This window comes from Bombus affinis, chromosome 14 (assembly GCF_024516045.1).
Source record: "Bombus affinis isolate iyBomAffi1 chromosome 14, iyBomAffi1.2, whole genome shotgun sequence".
Classification (NCBI taxonomy): Eukaryota; Metazoa; Arthropoda; class Insecta; order Hymenoptera; family Apidae; genus Bombus; species Bombus affinis.
In genome coordinates this window covers 3,787,692-3,796,444 of record NC_066357.1, presented here as the reverse complement: position 1 = coordinate 3,796,444, position 8,753 = coordinate 3,787,692, and the positions used below count along the sequence as shown (strand labels likewise).

General features: G+C 37.2%; 1 long non-coding RNA gene across 1 annotated transcript; it reads left to right on the top strand.

Annotated features, from left to right (window-relative positions):
* The first annotated feature begins 41 nt into the window (after nt 1-41).
* LOC126924441 (uncharacterized) lies at nt 42-6,031 on the top strand. Its single transcript, XR_007713527.1, has 3 exons — nt 42-169; nt 2,809-2,907; nt 2,982-6,031. It is a non-coding gene; the product is annotated as an uncharacterized LOC126924441 (long non-coding RNA).
* Nucleotides 6,032-8,753: the final 2,722 nt, after the last annotated feature.

Genomic DNA, 8,753 nt, shown 5'->3' with positions numbered 1-8,753 from the left:
TGTTGCTCCTGTTAGACGAAATGGAAGGATCGGCGAGGAGGAGGTGGAAGAACTTTACTAAAATTTGATGAAAGGAACTTTAGGTAGAGACGTCGTTTCTCGTGGAAGAATTGGCCGAAGGTGGAGAAATTGAGGCGAAATTTGATGAAACGAACGTCGGGAGGAAGAGGTAATTCTTTATATAAAGATAGGTCAAGGGTGTGGAATAAAATTTGTTCGTTCATTGTGGAGAAAATCGTCGTCGCTTAATGGGGTATTTATGTTTTTATAAAATAAGTCGAGCAAGCGTGCAGAGATCCTTGGAGACTGTAATACTCGAAATCGATAGTGACACGAACGTACGTACAATCTTGAGAATTTAATGTAATTCGATCGAAATCATCGCAGCTAAACCACGACTTAATTTTTCATTAATTTTTCGCGATAAGATCGAGCAGTCGAATAAAAGTGCATGCACTTGAAATTTAAGCGCTCTCGGAATGATTCATTTTCTCTTTTCTCGAATTAGCGTCGCTAACAAATTCTGATCTACGGATAAACGTAATTGTTACTTTATAGAGTGTGAACGAGTCGCTTCAATGACTGATTCAATTATACGTTTGGCTACCGTAAATCGTTGTTGCGTCGAATAATCTCCACTACGAAGGACTTTCAAATATTGTTTCATCATAAAGCGAACTAATTTAATATTTATTTCATGTATCAGTTTCTACAGACTAGTTCGGCGTCTGGCTAGCTTTGCGTGAATAGTATCAAACGTATGCGCATAAATTGAATAAATTACCTGAACGCGCGGTTCAAATGATTCGAGTAGACTTGTAGTAGTGCTTGAAGATTTCCATATACGTTTCCAGAAACTTAAAGAATATTATTACATATCGATAATATGTAACGTAACGCATATATTTTGAACGTTTCATCGGTCAATCGATTGTATTTCAACAAATTACACAATTTTGTGTGATATACGAGTTTAGTTTAGATGAATAATTCGTGTGATAATCCCTTGAACCTATCGATAAGCTATCGGTAAGTAAAATCTTGGAAATACCCATGAAAAATTATCGTAAAATATGTATTTTATAGATTACAGGTAAGGAATTCCCAGCATCGAAATGATAGAGAAATTATTCCTAAATACTTATTCTGATACGATAAGAAATCATCGATGGTATTAGTTGTGTTTTTGTAAAGAATTGTGTAGAACAAATTGTGCAATTAAACGACACACAATTTCAATTCTATGATCGCATAAATATAGGGCAATAAATTTGTAAAAATATTACAAAATTTACTGGTAAATGGTCAGAAATAATGACCACTTTAGTCATCGCAATTTACAAATATTAGTGACGGAGCACCGATAAATGCTATCGAGGACTTACTTCGCAAATATCTTCAAGTACTCTCCAAATCGATTTTCCCACTGGAATTTGATCTTCCGTTTCCACGTAGCGAACAACGAAATTTTTTTCCACTGATTTTATTCAGCCAGAGTAGGATAGTTCTCGCAACTCCATCGTAGCGAAATCTTTCACGCCGAATCACAAAATAGGCACTTTAATTTTCTTTCGTCTCCTCCGCACCGCTAGACCGACGAGACATTAAACACGTCGAGAGACGTTGTTTCTCACCAAATGTCTCTATCTTTCACTTTCTATCATTTCTCGAAATAAGTTTAACGTTAACCGTAACAATTTTAAATCAGATTGCGTCGGCGAGATCGTAGAAAGTAGCTGATGGGAGAAAACTTGTCGTCCGGTGTTCGACTAAATTTCCACATTTCGAGGACACGTTTTCCTTCGATCCAACTGCGATATAATTGTTACATCCTGCTGCCAGGCCATTCTCAATGCCACTGATTGTGAAAACGTGCTACGAACGTGCGTGTATCTCGAACGTGCAACGATAAGAAATCATCGCGAAACCATCGAATCGGAGCCCGCACGTAGCTATACGTCGACCATCGATTGCGTTCCTCCGGCCAGATTATATTCCACACGTGCTTCTCTCGATGATGTTTCGCGTCTGTGCCTGCCGCAAGTAGCGTAACGCGTCGATATTGACAAACCAACTGGTGTCTCTCATTTTCGGCAATGATCGATTGCTTATCTGCTCGTGAGCTTTCGTGAATAACACGTTCGATACTCTTTGCAACTGGCTGACCTATCCAGCGGCATGATAAAAGTCTTTTATTCCTCTGCATAAAAAAAATTATCGTGCAGAAATAAGTTGAATAAATTTGTTTAATGCGTATACTGTCAATGAGGCCATCGGTGACGAAATAAAAAAAATTTTCGATAATCTTACGCTCTTAATATTATACCAACGATATACGTAATTAATTTTGAGGACGAAGGTGTAGCAGTAAAAAAAAAAAAAAAAAACAATAGTAAAAATAACGAAAGATCGAATCGCGTTTGAAATAATGAGTTACATAAGTTCAGAAATTGTCGTAAGAGATAGATTAAGTAATTGTATCGAATAAGGTTGTAAGAGCTTTACCGTTGATATCGCAGTACAATCTTGTGTCCTCGTTGGAAGACCGGGAGTAATAACTGTCATAAATAAGAAGCGAGTCGGATTTCTTCTTCAGTGGCGGTGCAACGATAAGATGATAAAATAAATTAGTGCAATGATAAGTATTCAAAACAATGGTTAAAAGTAATGGTAAAAATACAGAAATGTATATGCATTCGAACGACATATGTCATTGTAGAGGGTTGAGAGATCTCTTTTGTCACGTCGAATCTGTTAATATCGAAATGTTCGAGAACACTGAATCAGTTATGCTCTGTTCATTTTTAGAAGCACAACGTTCTACTAAAGTTCCAAACGAACAACGACAAGCTAGTGGCATTTTCGTCGTAAACAACGAACTTGCTATCGGTATAATGGTAAATGAAGGTAAGGTTAATGTTATTTTAATATAACGATTATGATAGTAATATCTAAATAGTAAGATAAGGATCATAAAATAGGATACAACGACAAGGAAATGAAATACGTAAAACTATATGGAATCATTGGTGTACCTACAGGTGAATATGCACAGGGTGTCTCGCATATAACAAACATTTAGTCAACTTCTAAAAAGAGAAACTAACTTATAAATATGATTTGTAAACGTCATCTTAAAGGCATAATGTGATATCGTAGCCAACATTGAAACGATTTCTACGACAGATGACACGTTCTTGTAACCTTGCAGTGATAAATCAGTGAAAATACCAATGTCGTTTCGCTGCTCGATTCTTTGTTAAAATTAATTCGTATCGATACTCGTCCCTGGCACCTTTTTGCTACTTGTCAACAAAGACAAGCCATTATCAGTAGCTCGGAATTGTTGCCCCGTTTATTAACAAGAAACGGAATTCGATCGTTAAATATACGTGAATACATCGATGAAAACGACCAGAACTTTGAACATCGAAAGAGGCAAATGATACGCCGCTGTGTCATTATTTTCACGCTATTCTGATTTAAGCGAAGTGTCTTTACTCGAAGTCAGTTTAAGGTCATAATTTGACCCGTTTAAGTCAAAGTAAATAGAGTGGTTCATGTAAATGTCAGACGCGTACTAGTAATGACCTTTAAAGGAATCACTTCTTCAAACCGTGTGAATTTGTTTTATTTTATTTTTAGTTTAACAGATAAGGAAGGACGTTGTTTTATTTTCCTCTCGATTATCGAGAACAGAATAACGCGTTCTCTGAATTTTCGAATTGATTCTTAGCTTTAGAGTGATAGACGTTTGTGGACGTGCGCTATTTAAGTCCTTAGATCGATAAAGCTGTAAATTGGCGAATAATCCGCTAATAGAAGTGGAAATTGACGCGAGTATTTACTGAGATTATGCGTGTTATCGCGAGCACAAATTTCTCTCTACATAACATGTACAGGGTAATGTTTGATTACGTAACGCGATATGCAATCGTTTCTAGAAATGAAAAATAAGAAAAGGAAGAAAAGAACAGTGAGAAAACCGTAACGTAGATAATTAAGAATAATTACACTTCGTAGCCACGTTATTACAGCGATAACTCATAATAAGAAAAATCGATTTCTTCCTTTAATTATTAATTAATCGTTATTAAAAAATCGATCGTAAAATACGTACTTGCAAAATCGACCACTCGCGTTTATTATACCAACGAGAACATCTTTAACGACCTACATATCAATTTGCCATCGCAAAAGGAGCAAGAAGAAAAGATTCCGACTTCTATGAAACATTAGTTGAACTATCGTCATTTTAGAACACTCAAGGGAATGAGCCCATCTAAATAATGAAAGACTACTCTTTTTCGTTCCTCTCTTCCTTTTCCCTTCGCGTTTTTATGATTACGAGAAGAGTAAAGGAACTTTGATAGATATTCAACGAAATCATCAAATAAATTGAACGTCGTTTTACCTTACGTTTAAGAGGATGCTGGCGGCTATGCGCAATGAGCACATACTTCTAACGCAGCCAGGCTGCGCTTTCAGAGATAATGCGATGATGAGAACTGATGATAGCGATTACATCGGTCGCACGTGGAGAATACGATCGATTTCTATTCTGCAAAAGTGAAACATCGCTTTAGAAAAGATGTCTTCTATTCGAATAGCTCTATCCGCTCGAGATTTGTCGTTGCCTCTGGTCTCATGTTCGGTGCAAGCTGTATCTATACCTGGTTGAAGTTAGTTAGAAATTTTCTACAAATATTTTATTAAGACTTTCTTAATTACCGTTTGTTTGAAAATTATCTAGAATGAGGATAAGCGGCAAGAAAGCTTGAATAACGTTGTTAAGTAACGTCGTTGCTTCCAGAGGAAAAAATATAAAAGTTTTTCTTTCGAGAAAAGATCCAACAAAATTTACAACTTGCTAAAAGCAACCGTCCAATCCAAAAACGAAAAGTTTGTTAACCGTTCTTAAAGAAACAGAGAAAAGACGTTTTTACGGAGGCGTAAGAACCGAGAACTAGTCCTGTCGCTAATTAAATTAGTATTATATTATATTAATGATAATCTCCAATGCTTTGTTTTCCCTGACAAGAGTTCTTTCTTGAAAAACACCGACGAGTAGAAATAATTTCCATTTAAGACGCTCCGTCTTGCCCGTTACGATTTTCCTCTCTGTGTCATTCCTTTATTTCCTGCTGTGCAATTTCGTAGAATTCTAAAAAGGCGAAACGAAGATTCTCGAGAGGCATACGTGCGCTCGATCTACCGTAAAACACTGTACATACTGCGTCGGTTCTCGCGTTCCTCCGCCAGCATCGAACAAGGTGAACGCGATCGAGGACAACGGAATTAAAAACGTAGAAGAAGGAAGGGAAGAGGAAAGAGTAACTGGGAAAAAGAAACGCGGGGTAAAAAAACGAACCAGAGAAGAAAAAGTAAGAAAAAGAAAAAAGGGAGGTAGTAGGGAAAAAAAGAAGTAGAACAATGTCCTCTTTGTTCCATTGAACGCTCGCGTCGCCTCGTTCAATCCGACGAAGAAGACAAGCGCGCGCGCTCATCTGGGGAACGATCACGGTTCAAATGCTCGTTTTTCAGTAGTGAAAAAGATAATATGTACAAGACTCTGAGCTGACGTTTGACTTCTTCTTTTTTTTCTCTCGTTTTCTCGTTTCTCTTTTTGCTCATTTGCTTCCTTGCAAGTGACACGTGTTTCTTTTTGCTTCAACTGCAACAAACTGACCATCGATCTTTATCGTGCTCTCGAATGATACTGACTGAAATCTGCGTGTGTGTGAGTAATTATGCAGATGTACGTGTTTCCACGTGTCTATGTTCCACGTACGTGTCGTATATATAACGCGTGTGTGTGTATTTTTTTTTTTTAAATCGGTGCAAAGCAACAGCAACGAGAAATAGTCTCCGCTGTAATGATCATCAGTCATCTACTTCTCTCTCTCTCTCTCTCTCTCTCTCACTCGTACTTCATTCGTTCATATCTCTTCTTTCATTCTTTCTTCCTAACAAACACACATGCACTCTCTCGTTACTGTTTTTCTTTTCCAGTTTTGTTTCCTTCTTCTTTCTCTCTTTGCTTTGTGTTTTATACTTAGCTTCTATCGAGTATGCGTCGAATATGATCGGTTGTTCGGCAGAATCGGAAGACGGTGGTTTTTCTGGTTTTTATTTAAAAAAATACAGGTCCAGCACGCGGTATAACGATTCGTCTCGGTTCGGCCACTTCTTAACGTCGTGACCGGAAGTTCTAGGTTCGGCAGCGGCGAATGCGTATCCGTGGGTCGACTTAGGCGAGCTTTCTGGTTTCTAGAGCTTTTAAAAGGGACGTTTGCTTCTCTTTCTGCCGTTTCTTGGCTTTACAACGTGCAGGTTCGTTTCGATTTTACAATACGCAGAAAGGAATCGAATTTTTGGAATGGAATAAGCATCGTACGTTTGATACAGTGAAATTTTTATTAATTGTTCCATCTTCGTGTATCCGATTTATATATTAAGAATAGAATTCAGAATATCTCACCCAATTTTATTTACGACAGAACACTTAAGGGAACGTAATCGTGCCGATTTAAAAATACAATAAATAGAGGATTCTTTTCTTTTCATTTATTCTCATCTTTTTACTTATTGCACCAAAATCCCTACGACGCAAACGAGAATATGGCGTGAAAATTTGATTTTCGTGGATTATTACATGGTGTTGTTTCAACGAATATATCCACTATCTCGAAAAATGATCTCGAAAGAAACTTACAATTAGCCTTCCGCATCTTATACCTCTTTCCTCATATGCATACTACACACTTACTATCAAGATACAAGCTATGACAAAGAATTCCACTTAAATCTGACATTTTGAACACAATTGCCACCTGAAGCTCAACTTTGATCTTTCTTCTAAATATACATATATCGTATAGAGAAAATTCGACTCCTTTCCATTCTGTCTTAACAATTATACTATTAGTTTATCGACAAAAATAAATCGTATGATAAAAAATCTCGCTTCTACATCGCTACAGCAACGAAAGACCATAAAAAGACTTTTAATCATTGTTAGAATATTTATTTATATTAACCGCGTTTTATTCAAAAAAACTATTTATAAATGGTTCCTCGTATTTTTCGTTATAAAAAGGAAAACAGGGTTGCCCTCTATCGAAACATTCATTCAGGCTCGTTTATTTGTACTTATACGGATCTATTTCCCTCGACTAATCGTGTAATATCGTTTAGAAACATACTTATTTCTTTTCTTTTCTTTTCTTTTTTTTTCTTTTTTGTCCTCTTTCGGGGACTCCCCGAAAATTCATCATTCGCCTTTGCGCGCGCGCGCTTTCAAAACATACGCTTGCACGCATGCGCGTACGCGGTTCGTTCTCCACATAGTGGATTTTCGTCGAAAAATGAACACTTGTTTTTCTCAGGATAGGGCCGCACCTACGTCGAGCAGCGGGAAATCGCGAGGAAAACGTAGGACCGGGATCGATTCGCTGTGCGGTCAACTAGGCTATATGCAAATCAAGCTGCCGCTATTTAAAACAATAGCGACAATTAGTACACGTCCCTTACTCGACGTCCAACCCTTGGAGCTTTAGAAATTCTTGAAACTCTACGCCTTTCACATTCTTCCGAGAATCGAGGACGAAATTCTAAATAGAGATTCTTCTTCTTTTTTTATTTTTTCTAGAATTATAAATCCTATGAAAGATCTTTGAGAATATTTTAATTTAGAAAATAGCTTCTTCGTGAGTTTTAGAATTTACATATACTAGGTTCTTTTTGAAGCCTAATTGAAGGTGTTAGTAAGGTAATTAGCTAGTTTACCCGATTTTTAGCTTATCTATCGCTAAATGCGTGTGTGCGTGTGTTTTTTAAACACAACTAAAGGGATGAAGCCTAATTAGAAAGTTACTTCTTCCGCTAATATTACGCGCATTCTTCGTGAATGCGATTCTCGTAACAGAGAATAACAGCAAGTGATAAAGAAACAAAGTGAAATTTAAGGAATATATGAGTATACGATCGAGCCTCGCACAGTTACAGAAGGCTCTGCGTATTAACTTAAAAGAAAATTCACGAGACACTGTTTTCCCATTAGAAACGATTAACGATAAAAATAAATAGATAGAGACTTTATTTTTATGCTCCGAGGATTGAACGACGATAACATTATCTCCTATTGTCGATTATTTAAGTACCTAATCCAGAGCTAATCGCTTAGCTCAGAAATCGAGAGGGAAAGCATCGTCGAGAATCGAAAGACGATGCGTTTTCGCTTTGCACGCGTACTTATATACGCAGTTTATTTTCTGCTCAACGATAGGTTCAGCGTGGTACAGTGGCGTTTTCTTTAGGAACAGTTCGTGAAGGGTTGATTGCAAGGGAAAAAAAAGGAGGAGGAATAAAAAGAAGGGGAAAAAAGGGAGGAAAGAAGAAGTAAAGTAGAGGAATTCGCAAAATAGCGAACAGCGATTCTTTCGACGGGAGGCGACGAAAAGTATAGAATAAATCTACGGTGTGTGTACTCGTGTCTGCGTGTACGTGTGTATACGTGTGTATTACTGAATACAATGATATTACACAGATGACACGTGGCTCTCTTATACAATTATGCAAGCAATTAACAATCAAACTCTATGTAAGTGTGAACGTGTCCAGTGTATGTATAAGTATTGTATATACGTAAAGATTTTTTTTAGGCAACGTACCACGACTCGCGCATACCTATATTCGTAATGATAATGCTCGATTAATTAATTACGAATCGAATAACGATGAATCGATGACGA